The sequence below is a fragment of the Rhipicephalus sanguineus genome, chromosome 2 (assembly GCF_013339695.2).
Source record: "Rhipicephalus sanguineus isolate Rsan-2018 chromosome 2, BIME_Rsan_1.4, whole genome shotgun sequence".
In the NCBI taxonomy this organism is placed as follows: domain Eukaryota; kingdom Metazoa; phylum Arthropoda; class Arachnida; order Ixodida; family Ixodidae; genus Rhipicephalus; species Rhipicephalus sanguineus.
Genome location: NC_051177.1, coordinates 128,890,499 through 128,910,639, shown reverse-complemented (window position 1 = coordinate 128,910,639; position 20,141 = coordinate 128,890,499).

Here is a 20,141-nt window from a genome sequence, read left to right as displayed (position 1 = left end):
ACATTCACACATGTACACAGTAAGCAATCAGTCATGGGCACGTTACCAGTAAAATGTAACAGTGTTACAGTTACCTAAGCCAAAAAAGTGGGATAGGTTTCAAACAGGAGAAAGTGCCTCAGACAGGCTGGCCGACGTTTCCATAGGGGGACCTATCTTTATCGAAGGCACCTTGTCATCCTTGGCGTGTTAGTTTTAAAGGGTTAGTGTTGACGTCATGTCTAGCGGTGGTGCTTGTCGCTGTTGGTAATTGCTGCCTGGAAAGAGAAAACTAGAGAGAGGAGTGTAGCCCTTGCCACATCATTTCAAGAAAGTTTGCAACGGTGCTCAGGCCTCTCATCTCAGAAGTAAGGGGAGCTGCAAAGAAGGAAAAAAAAAAGCAAGAAAAAGGAGAGAAAAAAAAATGGAAAAGGGGGGGGGGGTCTACTGAGCGAGAGCCGTCAAAGGCAAAAAAAAAGAGTGGAGTATGAAAGCCACTTGGAAAGGCTGCAGAAGGGCGGCACGTCTAGCCCTCACAAAGGGCTGCAGAAGATGGTGGGTAAGGCAACTACAGGCGGGGAAAGCGGGCGGTGTACTTTTAAAAGCCCACATGTGGAATTTAAGTGATATTGAGAGGGGTGTCTGAAAAACACGTGCTTGATGGGTGAAGTCATTGGCTCTGTTAAAGTAACTGTTACAGTTACAGTTACAGAGTTTCCAAAAGTAACCTGTTACAGTTACACTTACTGTGACAAGTAACGTCGTTGCTTTGTTGCAGTTACTGTGACGAAGTAACGTCGCTACTTTTCCGTTACTGTATAAAATAAATAATAGATTACAAACCAAACGATAGAATTCATTTATTAAATATGTATGAAGGCATGCGGGCAGTTAAAATTGCACGTGGTAAAACCCTAGACGAAGTAAACCTAATAGGGGGCCAAACACAAGCATTTGTTGTGTACACCTCATTTTGTTGCATCATGTTTGTTGTTCATGCACCGTTGGTGAAAAAGGGAATTTATTTGCAAATAATAATAACAAATGTCCTCTGATACTCAAAATGGAAAATGTGGTTGATGCACTAGAACGACAGCAGTATCATAGGATGTTTATTAACGACACCCAGAAGCGCATGCAAATAGCAACGGAGAGTGTGTGACGAATGAAGACGACGTCCATTGTGTCTGTTCCATATATATGTTCAAGGTGTATCAGACCCTGTTCGGTTAGCTTTGCGTCCGCTGGGCATACAAACCGTTTCTAAGTCCCGTTATACTCTGGGGCATGTGTTCGCGAAACCCAAAGATTGCACACCTGCAGACGATCAGAGTAGGGTGATATACAAGCCCGATGCGGGCATTGCGACGCGACTTGCACCGGCGAAATGGGAATGAAAGAATCAACGAGGCTTAAAGAAGGCAAACGGGATGTTGTTAAAGCAACTCATGCAACGCATTCTAAGATGGAGCTTGTTTAACACTTCCGGAGAACAGGGCATAGCTTTGACGTAAACACTGTGACGATGCTGGCTCGTGAACGAAGGTGAGGGGAAGGAACTCCTGGAATCGCGGTTCATTCGCCGCGACGCGTCGGCTTGCAATATAGTTACTGTATATGGCACCTTTAGGAGCCATGTCGTAGCATATATAGTAACTATAGTCGGATACAACTTAAGAAGTCAGGAGAGACTAAAGAAAAGAAATAGTCCCGCTCATGCACGCGCCGATGTTCTCCAAAGGCGAAGCCACCGCCATCCCGCTCATGATGTCCGTCCCGAGTGCGCGCCCATTGGTGCAGGCTTGTGTTCATCTGCCTTTGAGGAGAAAATGCCACTGACTTCTAAAGTTGTATCCGACTATAACATGCAACAACCACATTCCCCTACTGGTTTACACGGACGTATGGGACACTGGTCGATCTCCGCAAATTTTTTTCTTTCTTTCCTTTTTATTTTCTTGTTGCCAGTGTATACTGAGGATGTCACATGCATAGGAGGCAAAACGTCCATGTGATTTTGTTAATAATTGTTGTATTAAGTTGGAGTAAACCTTTTACAATTAGTTTCAAAGAGGTTTTGAAAAATTACTTAGTTCACAGTATTTGTGCCTCTTAACCGTTTCGCGCTCTGCTGCTTTCTAGCCGTCAGTCAAACACGATTATTGCGCAGCCTCGGACGAAGGAGAATATAAACTTGGCGTCGTGATATTCCACCGGTACACCAAGAACCGAGCTAGAAGCTCAAGTGACAAAAAGGATATATATACGCCGGAAAAAAAAAAACTACTTGAATTTAGCAAGTTGTTCAGTTCCAACATGATTGACTTACGACATGAAGTTTACAAGTAAACTTAAGTTGTGTTAAAGACTGACTGCTGACCTCGGTCTTCTGCAGGGTAGATAATTCTCTAAGCGACCTCCACCCCTAAATTGGTAGGGGAGCCGTGCTGTGGAAAGATGAAAGGTGGAGAGGATATGGGAAAGTAACTGTAACGGCATTTCCCATTACAGTTACTCTGTAAAAAAGTAACAGTGTTACCGTTACAAGTTCCTATAAATTAAAAGTAACTAGTTACAGTTACAAGTTACCGAAAAAAGTAACTAGTTACCGGTAACGCGTTACTAGTAACTAGTTATTGCCCAAGACTGTAAGGAATACCCGAAATATGCACATAGCCCTATGGGCGATCCACATGAAAATAACGATATGCACACTTTTATCAAAATATAAAAAAAATGAAAGAGTGTGCGTGGTCCACGTGCACTTGGTGTGAGGTGGGAATGAGCCATGCATATTGTATTGCATCATGAATGTAAGCCATTCAGGGAACAAACTTTTGGTTCTCTAAAGCGAATTCCCGTGTAGTTTGTCTTGTAGAGTTGAGCTGCCAATTTGATTTCATTTTAACTTATGTAAGGCCTTCACAAAACCGATAATATTTTCCAACTTTCTGTGAACTTCTGGAAACATATATGAGAATTGAGATCTTTTTCTTTTAATTTATGACCTTACAAAGCTCAATAAACCCTAAATCACTGCATACTAAACCTTGGTTATGCATTTAAGTAAGAGAGCAATATTGGTACTATGCTGAGTAAAAAAAAAGCGTGAAAATACAATAACTTAAAGCACCACACAATAAAGCAACATTCTCGCAACATGAGCACAATCTAAGTTATTTGTGATAGAGAACCTCGTGTGCTTAAAGATGCTAAGAAAAAATATATAATGGCAGAACACGAGCTCACGCATATTTTCCCAAACACACAATATTGAAACAAAGAGTAGCATGTGTTAGCTTAATTAACCTAATTGAATTGACATATTCGTCTACTAACACTATTTGATATAAACATGTGCTTCTTCACATTAAGTACGCATTTGTTGGAGTGTGCACTTAGTACCAGTACGTAACGTAATTCACTCAAATACATTACTTCGAGTGAGCTCCTTTAAAACATTTATGAGGCAGCTAGGTTAAAATCCTAACCACAAAACAACTGCATGGATTTCTGGCGAAAAGCTCGGGGACGCAACCACGAAAACATATCCATCATCGTGTGCGCGTGTCAGGGCTGTGTGTTTTGCTATCACGTCAGGGGCGTAGCCAGAAATTTTTTTCGGGGGGGGGGGGGTTCAACCATACTTTATGTATGTTCGTGCGTGCGTTTGTATGTGTGCGTGCCTATATACGCAAGCAAAACTGAAAATTTTCGGGGGGGGGGTTGAACCCCCCCCCCCCCAACACCCCCCTTGGCTACGCCCCTGTATCACGTCCCCAGTCTTGTGATAATTTTGCGTGTTATTGCCGAGTTTGGTGAACTCTCGCATCACCACAGTGAAAACATTATGGGACGACCCCATGTGTTTAAAAGCACACACTTTCTAACGGCGACAAGGGATTCTAGAAACACTCTCAAGCGATGATCTCGTACAGTAAACAGTCAAGGAATAACAGCACAACGACACGAGGCCTGCATGATCGAAGCATAAGATTGCGTAGCGCAATGCGCATCCTTCAAACATGTCATTTATGGTGGTGTATATAAGAGCACCCAAAGCACAAAACATACCTGCCTATCGGGTATCTGTTGATCATCCTCGCTGTGCCAACACGACGGTTCCTGCAAACAGTTTCCATGCAATGAAGTAACAAAGTTACGTAGTTCAGCGACCTTCTTCAACTTACCCAAGTTTGGCACAGTCGCTCGTCAAAAGGCTCAAGCTTCCGCTCCTGTGGAACCGCGATCGCCGCTTGTCAAAACACTCGGACGCGGATTGTCTTCGGAAGTGCACTCGATCACTCGATCAACGTGAGTAATCGATGAACGAAGCAAGAAAGCACTTTTGAGCGCGGACACAAAGCTGTACGTCCCGTGAGGCTGTGTTGAGTGGCAACGAACAACGACCATCATCCGCCACTGGATCAAGGCAGGAGAACGCCCCAACACGCGGAAAATGCCCAGTCGACGAATGTCGCGTACGATAAGCACGCAATAAACGCACACAATACACGATAAACATGTAAGCGCGGCACACATATGTTCACGGGAAGCTGGTGGTACTCCGGCAGTACGAGACCTGTTGCAACTGTTAGCTTACAGTGAGTCTAAACCAAAAAGAATGTAGGTGGCAGCAGTGTCGTGATATGCTACAGGCCATAATTTTTATTAAAAATAAAACGTATTTGTGGCTTTTCACACAGGCGAAGGTCAGGGAGGCGGGGCTCTGTATATAAGCGTTGCGTCCGCCTTTCGCGTCGGGCCCCATATAAGCGTTGCGTCCGCTCGAGCCATTTCCGCCTCGGGCTCCATATAAGCGTTGCGACCGCTCGCGGCCGCATATAGCGGGCCCAATCCGTCACCGCAGAATTTGTCACGCTTAATGGCGATTGAAGGGCCGCTTATATGCAGTACGTTGTGGTGGAATAAAAATGGGCCGTTTATGTGCCGGACGTTATACGGTACTTGAATAAGAGTGCACTTTTGAAAACGAGATCTTCGCCGTCCCTTTAGAAAACGCCATTTTGCCGGAGGGTCCATTATCCTCTTAGGAGAACAACTTTCGGGAGTTCCCCGTCAAGCTCAGTTATGATGAAATACACATATATTTGCGTAATGCATTTCTTTCTTTCGCACTACGTAAACATCGGTGTGGAAGACACTCTGGCCTTAGCAACACTGGAACGTGTACGAGTAAATTATGTTGTTCCACACATTCTGCCTGGCGAATGGCTGCACGAAACCCATCAGACACTGGAATTTACAAATTCTCAGTACGTTAGCTCAATACCTCTCATATAAGTTATATATTACTCCCTGTTTTAATGGCACAGGGGTGAGACAGCTGCGCATATTGCGCATTTTTGATACGATTCCGTTTTCCTGCACCAAGCTGCTCCAAAAGCATAAAAATTGCAAAAATTGCGCCGAACTGCGCCGAAACGGCCCCACAATCAAGAATTTTCAAGCCCGCGTCACTTTCAGCGTGGGCAAACGTAACTTTAGAAGCAGCGCCAGGGATACGTTCGCAGAACACGTTAACGCGCCCAAGCGTGTCCTTCTACGCGCCTTTGTAATAGAGGCTTCCATAGTGCTGTGATAATCGCCTCTGAATGGTTGTAAATATGTGTAGTGTCCGAGCGGTAACGACGTAGTGTCCGAGGGGTAAGGTTTCTCGGCGCTCGCGACGCATTTTTGAAGGCGGTCCCTCACGAGGTGGCAGCAAACGGTGGCGCGCTGTCACCTATTAAAAGCGTGCGGTACACTTCACGCTACGCCACCCGCGCAGCCGAGCAGATAGCTGAAGGCGCTTTATTTTAAGCAGTTTTCGAATAGCGTACGCTAAGTTAGTGTTAGCGTTTGCGGCCCGCTATTTCCGTCACTTAACGGGAGCCCGAAAGCGGTTAGCGTACGACGCATGCGCAGTTGTGGGAAAAGCCAACGCAAAGCTTTGCGTACGCTATTCGAAAGCTTCCTGAGGGTTCGCCCTTCAGGGAGGGCAAATATTAATCGCAGCGCCCCTCCTTCCGATTAAGTCAAAGTATGGGCGGTATCGACTTTGCCCCCCCCCCCTCGTGCGCACGCCTATGGGGGTGGTCATACTGGCGCGTTCGTCGGTGGCCATACTGCTTTTGTTCTTTCCTGATGTTACGCGCGAAGGCGTCGCCGCAATCGCGTGCTAGTCGGAATCATTCATTGACCGTTCAAAGACGTACTGCTATGTGACTACACAATTCTTGTGCAATCAGTTTTTATTGCGATAGCAATTATATGGACAGTCTCGAGGGGTTCTTGCCGTCGCCGTCATTTCCTTCCGGTATGAAGTCCAAATTGATAAGATCCCCCCGCGAATTGTATGTTATACAGCGGGTAAAAGCACGCGAGCAGAGGCGACGTACGCGGCCGAAGCAAACGAGCCGGCCCATTGCCGTCGCTCGGAGGCTGCATGCGATAACATCACCACGCTCGGAAGGCCTGCCGTCGAAGCAGACAGGAAACGCCCCGCCCGTTTTGAACAAGCCTTAAAAGACACGAAGACGCGAGGGAGGGGGGGGGTGGAGTGTCGCGCGAGGAGCAACTTTGAACTTTGCGCGGTCGCGATCACTGGCGCGCGCGCGCAATCTCGAAAGCCATCACAGCGGGATTTTTTTTTATTATTTGAGAAGTGTGATGTTTTTTCTTTTCTTATTTTCAAATGTAAAGTGAACCTACTTGGAAAAACTTTTTTTTTATCTATTTCATATGTTGTTACCAGGGTTATATAAATTGCGTGGTTTGTAAAAAGGTAGTGTAGTTCATACCTGGCAATAATCTGTTAAAAAAAGCTTTCTCCAAAGGCTCTTTGAATGTTATGTGTATTCTAAGCCGATTAAAATATGTGCTTGTTCCTCCAAGTTACTACAAATTTGTTTTTTCAAGCTCCAAAAACGACATAATAAATGCCGCTAACTGCTCCCAAACAAGGTTCTCCTGCTCCTAAATTGAAATTTTGCTGCTCCCAAAACTGCTCCTAAATCGATTTCAGCCGTCTCACCCCTGATGGCAGAAAGCAATACAAGTGCCAACTGGGACGAGAAGTTAAAAGAACACACTAACTCGAATAACAGTTCAAAATGAAAGATGCAGCACACAAGAAGCACTGAAACCAATTATCTATGTGTGGCAATCCCATTTATTAAGGAAAGAAGTGTTAATCTTAAGGGCTCGTTTTCTTTGTTATACACAATATTAATGAGAACTAACAGACAATAATGCCAAGGAAAGTATAGGGGATGTTTTTTTTTAGTTGTAAATGTAAGGTAAATGGGAAGAAAGAAAAGTGGACGAAAAGATAGCTAGCCGCGGGCAGGGACCGAACCTGCGACCTTCGAATAACGCGTCCGATGCTCTACCAACTGAGCTACCGCGGCGGCCATCCCCCCGTCCACTTTATAGGGTATATATGTACATTTAAACGTGGGAGCGTCAGTCAGCGCCGCCAGTAGCCATGACGGCGAGTGTGGAACACTCTTTTTCTGCCTGTTGGCGTCACGTAGCACGTGAACTTATTACGAGCTGGCAGCTGACCAATAATCCCTCGCATACCACCTGAAAGCATCAAGTCTGCCAGAACGAGACCCTCGCTATGAATGAAGGAAAGAAGTGTTAATCTTAAGGGCTCGTTTTCTTTGTTATACACAATATTAATGAGAACTAACAGACAATAATGCCAAGGAAAGTATAGGGGATGTTTTTTTTTAGTTGTAAATGTAAGGTAAATGGGAAGAAAGAAAAGTGGACGAAAAGATAGCTAGCCGCGGGCAGGGACCGAACCTGCGACCTTCGAATAACGCGTCCGATGCTCTACCAACTGAGCTACCGCGGCGGCCATCCCCCCGTCCACTTTATAGGGTATATATGTACATTTAAACGTGGGAGCGTCAGTCAGCGCCGCCAGTAGCCATGACGGCGAGTGTGGAACACTCTTTTTCTGCCTGTTGGCGTCACGTAGCACGTGAACTTATTACGAGCTGGCAGCTGACCAATAATCCCTCGCATACCACCTGAAAGCATCAAGTCTGCCAGAACGAGACCCTCGCTATGAATGAAGGAAAGAAGTGTTAATCTTAAGGGCTCGTTTTCTTTGTTATACACAATATTAATGAGAACTAACAGACAATAATGCCAAGGAAAGTATAGGGGATGTTTTTTTTTTAGTTGTAAATGTAAGGTAAATGGGAAGAAAGAAAAGTGGACGAAAAGATAGCTAGCCGCGGGCAGGGACCGAACCTGCGACCTTCGAATAACGCGTCCGATGCTCTACCAACTGAGCTACCGCGGCGGCCATCCCCCCGTCCACTTTATAGGGTATATATGTACATTTAAACGTGGGAGCGTCAGTCAGCGCCGCCAGTAGCCATGACGGCGAGTGTGGAACACTCTTTTTCTGCCTGTTGGCGTCACGTAGCACGTGAACTTATTACGAGCTGGCAGCTGACCAATAATCCCTCGCATACCACCTGAAAGCATCAAGTCTGCCAGAACGAGACCCTCGCTATGAATGAAGGAAAGAAGTGTTAATCTTAAGGGCTCGTTTTCTTTGTTATACACAATATTAATGAGAACTAACAGACAATAATGCCAAGGAAAGTATAGGGGATGTTTTTTTTAGTTGTAAATGTAAGGTAAATGGGAAGAAAGAAAAGTGGACGAAAAGATAGCTAGCCGCGGGCAGGGACCGAACCTGCGACCTTCGAATAACGCGTCCGATGCTCTACCAACTGAGCTACCGCGGCGGCCATCCCCCCGTCCACTTTATAGGGTATATATGTACATTTAAACGTGGGAGCGTCAGTCAGCGCCGCCAGTAGCCATGACGGCGAGTGTGGAACACTCTTTTTCTGCCTGTTGGCGTCACGTAGCACGTGAACTTATTACGAGCTGGCAGCTGACCAATAATCCCTCGCATACCACCTGAAAGCATCAAGTCTGCCAGAACGAGACCCTCGCTATGAATGAAGGAAAGAAGTGTTAATCTTAAGGGCTCGTTTTCTTTGTTATACACAATATTAATGAGAACTAACAGACAATAATGCCAAGGAAAGTATAGGGGATGTTTTTTTTTTAGTTGTAAATGTAAGGTAAATGGGAAGAAAGAAAAGTGGACGAAAAGATAGCTAGCCGCGGGCAGGGACCGAACCTGCGACCTTCGAATAACGCGTCCGATGCTCTACCAACTGAGCTACCGCGGCGGCCATCCCCCCGTCCACTTTATAGGGTATATATGTACATTTAAACGTGGGAGCGTCAGTCAGCGCCGCCAGTAGCCATGACGGCGAGTGTGGAACACTCTTTTTCTGCCTGTTGGCGTCACGTAGCACGTGAACTTATTACGAGCTGGCAGCTGACCAATAATCCCTCGCATACCACCTGAAAGCATCAAGTCTGCCAGAACGAGACCCTCGCTATGAATGAAGGAAAGAAGTGTTAATCTTAAGGGCTCGTTTTCTTTGTTATACACAATATTAATGAGAACTAACAGACAATAATGCCAAGGAAAGTATAGGGGATGTTTTTTTTTTTTAGTTGTAAATGTAAGGTAAATGGGAAGAAAGAAAAGTGGACGAAAAGATAGCTAGCCGCGGGCAGGGACCGAACCTGCGACCTTCGAATAACGCGTCCGATGCTCTACCAACTGAGCTACCGCGGCGGCCATCCCCCCGTCCACTTTATAGGGTATATATGTACATTTAAACGTGGGAGCGTCAGTCAGCGCCGCCAGTAGCCATGACGGCGAGTGTGGAACACTCTTTTTCTGCCTGTTGGCGTCACGTAGCACGTGAACTTATTACGAGCTGGCAGCTGACCAATAATCCCTCGCATACCACCTATACTTTCCTTGGCATTATTGTCTGTTAGTTCTCATTAATATTGTGTATAACAAAGAAAACGAGCCCTTAAGATTAACACTTCTTTCCTTCATTCATAGCGAGGGTCTCGTTCTGGCAGACTTGATGCTTTCAGGTGGTATGCGAGGGATTATTGGTCAGCTGCCAGCTCGTAATAAGTTCACGTGCTACGTGACGCCAACAGGCAGAAAAAGAGTGTTCCACACTCGCCGTCATGGCTACTGGCGGCGCTGACTGACGCTCCCACGTTTAAATGTACATATATACCCTATAAAGTGGACGGGGGGATGGCCGCCGCGGTAGCTCAGTTGGTAGAGCATCGGACGCGTTATTCGAAGGTCGCAGGTTCGGTCCCTGCCCGCGGCTAGCTATCTTTTCGTCCACTTTCTTTCTTCCCATTTACCTTACATTTACAACTAAAAAAAACATCCCCTATACTTTCCTTGGCATTATTGTCTGTTAGTTCTCATTAATATTGTGTATAACAAAGAAAACGAGCCCTTAAGATTAACACTTCTTTCCTTCATTCATAGCGAGGGTCTCGTTCTGGCAGACTTGATGCTTTCAGGTGGTATGCGAGGGATTATTGGTCAGCTGCCAGCTCGTAATAAGTTCACGTGCTACGTGACGCCAACAGGCAGAAAAAGAGTGTTCCACACTCGCCGTCATGGCTACTGGCGGCGCTGACTGACGCTCCCACGTTTAAATGTACATATATACCCTATAAAGTGGACGGGGGGATGGCCGCCGCGGTAGCTCAGTTGGTAGAGCATCGGACGCGTTATTCGAAGGTCGCAGGTTCGGTCCCTGCCCGCGGCTAGCTATCTTTTCGTCCACTTTTCTTTCTTCCCATTTACCTTACATTTACAACTAAAAAAAAACATCCCCTATACTTTCCTTGGCATTATTGTCTGTTAGTTCTCATTAATATTGTGTATAACAAAGAAAACGAGCCCTTAAGATTAACACTTCTTTCCTTCATTCATAGCGAGGGTCTCGTTCTGGCAGACTTGATGCTTTCAGGTGGTATGCGAGGGATTATTGGTCAGCTGCCAGCTCGTAATAAGTTCACGTGCTACGTGACGCCAACAGGCAGAAAAAGAGTGTTCCACACTCGCCGTCATGGCTACTGGCGGCGCTGACTGACGCTCCCACGTTTAAATGTACATATATACCCTATAAAGTGGACGGGGGGATGGCCGCCGCGGTAGCTCAGTTGGTAGAGCATCGGACGCGTTATTCGAAGGTCGCAGGTTCGGTCCCTGCCCGCGGCTAGCTATCTTTTCGTCCACTTTTCTTTCTTCCCATTTACCTTACATTTACAACTAAAAAAAAAACATCCCCTATACTTTCCTTGGCATTATTGTCTGTTAGTTCTCATTAATATTGTGTATAACAAAGAAAACGAGCCCTTAAGATTAACACTTCTTTCCTTCATTCATAGCGAGGGTCTCGTTCTGGCAGACTTGATGCTTTCAGGTGGTATGCGAGGGATTATTGGTCAGCTGCCAGCTCGTAATAAGTTCACGTGCTACGTGACGCCAACAGGCAGAAAAAGAGTGTTCCACACTCGCCGTCATGGCTACTGGCGGCGCTGACTGACGCTCCCACGTTTAAATGTACATATATACCCTATAAAGTGGACGGGGGGATGGCCGCCGCGGTAGCTCAGTTGGTAGAGCATCGGACGCGTTATTCGAAGGTCGCAGGTTCGGTCCCTGCCCGCGGCTAGCTATCTTTTCGTCCACTTTTCTTTCTTCCCATTTACCTTACATTTACAACTAAAAAAAACATCCCCTATACTTTCCTTGGCATTATTGTCTGTTAGTTCTCATTAATATGTGTATAACAAAGAAAACGAGCCCTTAAGATTAACACTTCTTTCCTTCATTCATAGCGAGGGTCTCGTTCTGGCAGACTTGATGCTTTCAGGTGGTATGCGAGGGATTATTGGTCAGCTGCCAGCTCGTAATAAGTTCACGTGCTACGTGACGCCAACAGGCAGAAAAAGAGTGTTCCACACTCGCCGTCATGGCTACTGGCGGCGCTGACTGACGCTCCCACGTTTAAATGTACATATATACCCTATAAAGTGGACGGGGGGATGGCCGCCGCGGTAGCTCAGTTGGTAGAGCATCGGACGCGTTATTCGAAGGTCGCAGGTTCGGTCCCTGCCCGCGGCTAGCTATCTTTTCGTCCACTTTTCTTTCTTCCCATTTACCTTACATTTACAACTAAAAAAAACATCCCCTATACTTTCCTTGGCATTATTGTCTGTTAGTTCTCATTAATATTGTGTATAACAAAGAAAACGAGCCCTTAAGATTAACACTTCTTTCCTTCATTCATAGCGAGGGTCTCGTTCTGGCAGACTTGATGCTTTCAGGTGGTATGCGAGGGATTATTGGTCAGCTGCCAGCTCGTAATAAGTTCACGTGCTACGTGACGCCAACAGGCAGAAAAAGAGTGTTCCACACTCGCCGTCATGGCTACTGGCGGCGCTGACTGACGCTCCCACGTTTAAATGTACATATATACCCTATAAAGTGGACGGGGGGATGGCCGCCGCGGTAGCTCAGTTGGTAGAGCATCGGACGCGTTATTCGAAGGTCGCAGGTTCGGTCCCTGCCCGCGGCTAGCTATCTTTTCGTCCACTTTTCTTTCTTCCCATTTACCTTACATTTACAACTAAAAAAAAAACATCCCCTATACTTTCCTTGGCATTATTGTCTGTTAGTTCTCATTAATCCCATTTATTGTCAGTGACGATCACCTGTGCAGCTGCTGTGAATTAGTACTGTGCGTCACGGTTAGATCGCGAGCCCGAAAATTGTGATTGCTTTTTTTTCACTGTCTTTTTTTTCCGGACCAATGCACATAAATCTAGGGGCATATTGTGGTCTCAAGACTGAATGAGTGCACAAAGAGAGATATCCGTGCAAGCGTCACTAACTACCTAGCTACAAGTCGACCTCACTATATAGCGAACTGTTTTTGTTTTTCCTTGTTTTTCTTTTTAAATTGCTGTAGCTTTTCAACTGCGCCGACATTTTGCACTTTGGAGACATTGCCGGCGCAAGTTTCAGGCATCGTGCTGTTGTTCGAACCTCTTTGTGGTGGTTCTTTAAAGACAAATTCATGCTGAATCTGCACAATGAATGTGTACTTCGAATATAGGAAAAAAATACAGTGCTAGAAACATATTCTACTTGAACAGACAAGATAAAATGCGGAAAGCAGCAAGACAGCGTTAACACATGCACACTTTACTGGCGTTTGCTCGTAACCACGCTCTTTATGTTCAACTGCCTGGCACAAAATTGACTCGCTTCATTTCTCAGAGGCTACACCTGTGTTTGCAGAGCGCGTGAAAATCTTGATTTGCGTACGCTCAATATTTATTCGGTGCCGCAACATGATCTTACGCTGCCGTGACCGATTAATTGAGGAGATCAAGAGCAGTTTCACTAACGTGATACCTGGGAAGGGGGGGGGGGCGCACCGGTGTTTCCCGCAGGGACTCCTCAAAATAGCAATAAGAGGACAGCGTCCTCTCATTGCTACAGACAGCGTCGCATTCAGCGTCCAGCGCCCATCGCAGACAGCATCCATTTCAGAAACAGAGCTTTTCCTCTGCCAACACGTCGTCTTATTTGCCACTTGCTTTACCTTAGCGGGCGGCGAGAGGAGACACCGTGACGAACTACGACGAATGAAGACGCCGACAGCCCGAGAGCATAAGGTGCTTCGCAACTAAAACAACTCGAAGCGAAGAATAGCGAGTTTTAGTATAGCGGAAAACAGCAAACGCAAGGATTTAGCGTTAGCGTTAGCGTTGCGTGCTCCTAACTGCGCATGAGCAGAACGTAAACGTAGCCCGAGCTCTTACGTACGAACGCTATTTCTGGAATATAGCGTTCAACGCTAACGCACGCAAGAGATCCCGTACGTAGGGCAAGATGGCGGTGCCTGTTGAAGCGAGAGCCGTCCACTTCGAATCTTTGTAGCTGTCGTCCTGCATTACTAAACTTATTCATTCCCTAATAATGTTCGTATTTGATTTAAATTTGAGTAATGAGGCTTCGCCAATCGTGTACCGCCGATAAAATAGCTCCGTTTTTGAGATGAAAAGTGGATTTGCGCTGCAGAAGGCTTAGCAAGATTTGTTGGCAAGGTTCGCTCATGTTTTCTGTAGCAGCGCAGAGATGGCGACGCTGTCTTTAGTCGCCTCTTTCCAAGATATGGCCACAAGTCAAGCAGATACATGTCAGGCGTCGTTTCCCTTCATGCCTTTCGCGGCAGTACGTGAATGTGACGCGTGATGCGTCCCAGCTTAAAAGGCCAAGTTATAGGGGTCTTGAAGAATTCTCGAACGCGGCATGTCGACAGAAACCAAAGTGTCAGAACTCACCACTTCTGCAAACGCGACATGGAGACGCAGCAGTGGTGACTTTGGATCAGCTCGACTTGGTGGCGCTTTTGTGGATTCTACAGTGCATTTAGTGTTTTTATGTCTAGATGGCGCCGTATGTGCTTGCGTTAGCGTTAGCGGGAATGCCTGCCGCTGTACTAAAAGACCACCAGCTGACACGCAGCGCGTTCCGTTTTAGCGTTAGCGTTGAGACGCACGCTAACGCTAACGTAAGCGTTTCCCGCTATACTAAAACTCGCTATTATCGCGAACAGAAATGGTACGGTAGAAAGCGCGGTATAAGGGCGCGAATCACATTTCAGGCTAATTATTATCATTATATCCGCCACTGTGCAGCATCGTGGTGCCTTCGGGATTGTGGGCGACTTCTGAAAGAGGCGCGGCGTGAAAGAAAAAGCGGCGGAAATTGCGCTCACGGCAAGACATTAGCAACAATGAGCTTTCCTTTATAGGCGGCGGAATGTAGATTTTAAGGTTAGTGAGGTGACAAAGATACTTCACTTCAGAAAAACCTTTCTTTTTTTGCACAGCCGCTGTGGCTAAAGGATGAGAGAGCTCTCCGCAGCTAGCTATCACAAGAGCGTGGTCAGAACTATTATTACGATAGCAATTATATCGATAGTCTCGGCCGGTTTTTGTCATCCCCGTCGCCGCCGTCATGCACCGTCATGCACCACTTAGCCATAATAACTTTGTGTTTGATAATAAACACTTTCTCCAGATAAACGGTACAGCTATGGGTACAAAGATGGCTCCTAATTACGCGAATATTTTTATGGCATCTATTGAAGAACCTTTTGTTGCAACCAGAACATTGAAGACTCTCGTCTACTAAAGGTTACTGGACGATGTATTCAATATTTGGCACCACGAAGAAGAAATACTCATTTCGTTTATAGATGATTTCTGTTCAACTCACCCTTCAATATGTTTTAGACACAGCTACTCGAAATCAACCATAAACTTTCCAGATATCACCGTTCAAATTATTGGGAATCGCATCCATACAAATCTATACAAAAAATCGGCAGATCCCACGTACCGTGGGACTCGATGTTATGCGAAGCATGCGGCGGGTAGGTGACTGTGGCGTAACTTTTAAAGACGATAGTCTTTCTTGGGGAACATAAACGCAGAAATTTTGGTCTGTCTTCCTGTCTGTCCTTCTGTCTGTCTTTCTGTTTGTCGGCACGTCCCTCGATTCAGCCACTCGGACAAAGTTGAACCACTTGCCCAAGGGCCAGCCATCGTGAACGGCTGACTAGGTTCATACTTGTGTACATTGTTGATCAAAAAGCAAACATTACGCATATCTGAGGCGCAACATCCCTAGGTAAGTATTAGGCGGTGTGTTCATTTAACAGAAAATACATAGATACGCAATTTTAAAGACCTTGATGGTATGCGTTTAACGTTGAGACAGTAACGCGTTTATTAAAAGATTGCGACAGCTGAAGCGATCAGCGGTCCAAGCCGAGCAAGCGCGAGCGCCAACAACAACCGTCTTCGTCTTCTTCTTTTGCAGGCGTTCTTGTCTGCGCCCTACCATGTTACAAATCACTCCCCCGCGGAAAAGGAGCCATCCTGGCGACCTAAGGAACAGGTACAACTGGTGGGTCATAATGCGGCTTCAGTCGGTCGACGTGAACAGTCTCGCGACCGCGACGACGGCGGTCCGCAGATGATTGAACAGGCTCAATAATATAGTTAACTGGGGATGCTTGACGTAGGACGCGGTAGGGGCCCTCGTACTTAGGCAGTAGCTTTGTGGAAAGGCCAGGAGCGGAGGAGGGAACGCGAAGCCACACCAACGTTCCAGACGAATACGACTCAGGAGGCAGGTTTTCGTCGTGACGGTCCTTCTGGCCCTACTCGCCCTGAGTTACAACCCTAGTTTCTTAAGGTGCGCTGAAAATGCGACTGCGCTGAAACTTGTCTTCCTCCGTGCCCTCTGCACAAGCTCATGTTGTGCTTCGGTTTCGGTTCAGTATTGGATTGTACGAATGACAGGGGGCGCCGCTCTGGCATTCCTGTTTTAACCAGGCGACGTGTAAGTAAGAGAGTTTGTGGAGAGTACTCGTTGAGTGCGGACGTTTCTTCTCCTTCGGCGCATCGCGCCAAACAGCGTGTTCGGCCTGGCCGGCGTCCCCACCGGTCGCGTTGGTCACCGCCGGTCTTCGCCTGCCGCTTCGCCGGGACTACCAGCCCGCAACACGGCACTCGTGTTTCCCGACGTATTGCCAGATGGCGTCCATATCTCACGCAGCGCCTATTTTATCGTCTTTAGACGACATTTGCAGCGAAGCACGCAGATACGCGGCCAATTTTTTAGTGAGCGACACGTTACAAAATGACGCTAAAGATTTGTATAAATTTGATACGCACACATATATATGTTGAGGAGCCGCATATGTGTTATATAACCAGTTGTTTACGGTTGGGTAACGCTGCCAATGGCAACCTGGGTATCACAAACACCAGAAGGGGTAAGCTGATATGTAGTGCTTATACGTGTCCCGAGAACGCACGCACGTTTCACGAACCCGTGTCCATGTGTGCAAGAAGTTCTTGACAGTTCATGAACAAGGGCATCATCACCGTGATCAGTGAGCACCAGCAGCTGGTCATGACTTGTTATAGTATCCGGTCGTGATCGTGTTTACGAGGGGCGCATGTGTAGTGAGGTATGTGGTATACTAGAGCTGTTGGAATTCGTGGATGCCTCGGTCATTTCGTCGACAAATTGTCTGTCGACAGAGCCGGCGACATGTCGGAACCTGAAGCCACCCTTCGCGTTGGTGAGGTATAGGCCGTCGAGGCTGGTAGGCCTGGATAGTGCTACGTAGACGAACATCAGTGGATGGTGTTTGTCGTATTCGTAGACTACCTGGGCGTATGTGGCCTACGTAGCCTAGTGTACAAAGCAGCTGTCAATCAATCTGACATCATCCTCGGTCAGCATGAGGCCAACGCCCAGCCTCGTAAGAAATGTAGAGGAAACTGCGTCGTTCTGGTCGACGAAGTGCACTCTAAAGTGCGGTGATGTGGATATCATATGTAACTTTCCTTAATGTATTCCTCCGGGGTCGAGCAATGCTTCAATATAGCTCGCTGAGCCATAGGAATACAAATTATTAGACTGATATAAAAGCAGAGCCAACACTGCAACTACAGACGTTAATCTGATATGACGCCTGTATTGTAGGAGTACACATCTTAGGAGTACCGTGTAGTGTTTATTGCTTTCTTGTAAAATTAGATAGCCAGCACCACAACCACAATTGACGTTGCACCGCTATTACGCCTGTGTAGGCTATCTTTCCAAACCAGTTTATAGACCTGGCGTAGCTCAGTGGTAGAATACCTGATTGCCACGCAGAATGCTTGGGTTCGATTCCTGCTGGGATCTTAATTTTCATTCTTTCCATTCGTTGAGTCAACGCGGCCGATGTTGGTTTTCCTTCACGCTCTAGCATTTAAGTTACCAATGTCTGTTCTCGCCGTTCCTAGGTAGATATAAACTGTCAATCACCTGTGGCGCATACCCATACACCGCGGCCCGTGGTAAACGGGTATGTGCCACACGTGTCTAGTGGAAAGGGTTTGACGACGTACGCGACAGGATTTTAAAGTTATTCATGTCATGACCCGGCAATCATACTCGTCAAATCCTCTTACCCTCCCATGCCAATATTCGTCTCCACCATGTTAAGGAGGCGACCATGCGAGCACCCAGACGTAGGCGGCTAGATAGATAGATAGATAGATAGATAGATAGATAGATACGTAGATAGAAACGCTCAAAGTGCCAGAGGTTCGCTAAGAAATGCTTCGCATTTAAAACCAACGGATCGCCATCAATACCTTCACTTTTAAGAGTAGCCATCCACGTCATTTGCAAGAAAGCCATACTATACTCACAAGCCCATCGATACACTCTTAACTTTGTAACTCTTACTATCCGTGCACAAAATCATGTTTATCCGATACCTTGTAACGAATAACTTAGCAAGATACATTGTATCTCTTACATATATAAGGTACATTGTAATGGTTACAGATATCAGTTACATTGTAACCCTTTTAATTGTTGATATTATATAGGTTACGCTGTTGCCTTGTATTTTTTATAATGTAATGTAACTTATAGAATGTAACTTATAAAAAGGTGTTTTTAAGGGTTACTACGTCAGCTATTGATATCTTTTAGTTTTGATTGCGCTCTATTTACACCGGGTGTTTCAAGAAATCTGCCGAAAATTCTCAAAAATACCGAAAATGCGATATTTGCTGGCTGCCTTGAAAATTGCTTGCGCTGTAGCGGCAGGCATCTTAAGATTGTTAAAGACCCCACTTAGGAGTGTAATTAAAAATACACTAACTCTTTAACTGGTGAAGTTAGGTGGTTGTATCAAAGGAGTGAAATGAAGTTTTACATGCGAAGAACCCATGCCAGCTTTGATATATAGAAAAAGCAGCCTGTAGTAATTATTGTGTCGTAGTGAAATTCAATCAAATTCAATGGATGCCACCTTTGAAAGCCGTGGAATTTGGTTGAATGTCACTACGACAAAAAGATTACCAGAGGCAGGTTTTTCTATACTTCAAAGCTGGGATGGGTTCTTTGCGTAAAGAACTTCAATTCACCCCTTTGACAGAACCACCTAACTTCACTAATTTAGAAGTAAATAATTTAACTCTAATTGCAGTCCCAAATGGTCTTTAACAATCTTAAGACGCCTGCCGCTACAGCGCAAGCAATTCTCAAGGCAGCCAGCAAATATCGCATTTTTGCAATTTTTGAGAATTTTCGGCACATTTCTTGAAACACCCGGTATAGCCAACCTTAGGTTCACTGTAATGAGGTTTACAATGGTACTGTCACGTCTGGCAATTGTTCTCACAGAAGATTGTGATGCCAAAATTGGGAGTCTGATAAAATCACTTCGCCTGTATTTCGATGCATTTGAACAAGTCATTGAAGAGTGGATGACGTTTTCTCGCACTGCTGCTTTACCCGTATATGGCTTCACTTTCAGTCCCATTACTCAATCTTCTACACAGATTTTCCCACGAGAACCGATAAGTCGACAAATCACACTACTGACCAAATTTGTGGGCAAGATTTCTAGACATGAGACATCGTCTAAATGTTGAAAACTGGCTGTGAAACAGAGTGCTATCAAAACAAATAAAAATGTCCATATAAGTAGCTTAAGTATCCTGAAAAATCAACACACTCTTTTGAATACGGTCTGGGTTTCCCCACTCACATAAATCAGCTGCAGTTTTTTCACACATATATACAGCCGCTCACTCGGGTATTCCTTCGACATTGGCGTAGCTGGTAGAGGGAAGAGGGTTGGTGGTTCTAACCCTCAAAAGTTTTCAATTTGGCAAGTACGCGTACATTCGCAAACATGCACGACTACACGAAGTGACGAGAAACGGTTGTGGCAGCTATATTTTGTATTTATTTTAGTTTGGCTGGTATTAGAACAGGTGAGTTCAATCACACTGCAAAGCTCTCCGTGCAATGTCTCGGATATCAGTGGCATTTCAAATGAACTTGAAGGCAATTCCATTAGTGAACTTCCTAACTCTGTCTGAGCTTTTCAAACAAGGTATTCCTTTACACATTTTTGAATTTTCTCAAAAAAGTACTGTCAGGCACAAAATTTTTTATTTAAACATCTCTTCTTTGCAAGATGTAATATCTAAAACAGGGTGACACGTCGAGTAGTGTCAGAGCCCTACAGCTATGAAAGACACAAAATGTGAAAAACACAAAAGATGTCACAAATACAGCTACATAAAGTAATGAAGCTGCATTACTACAT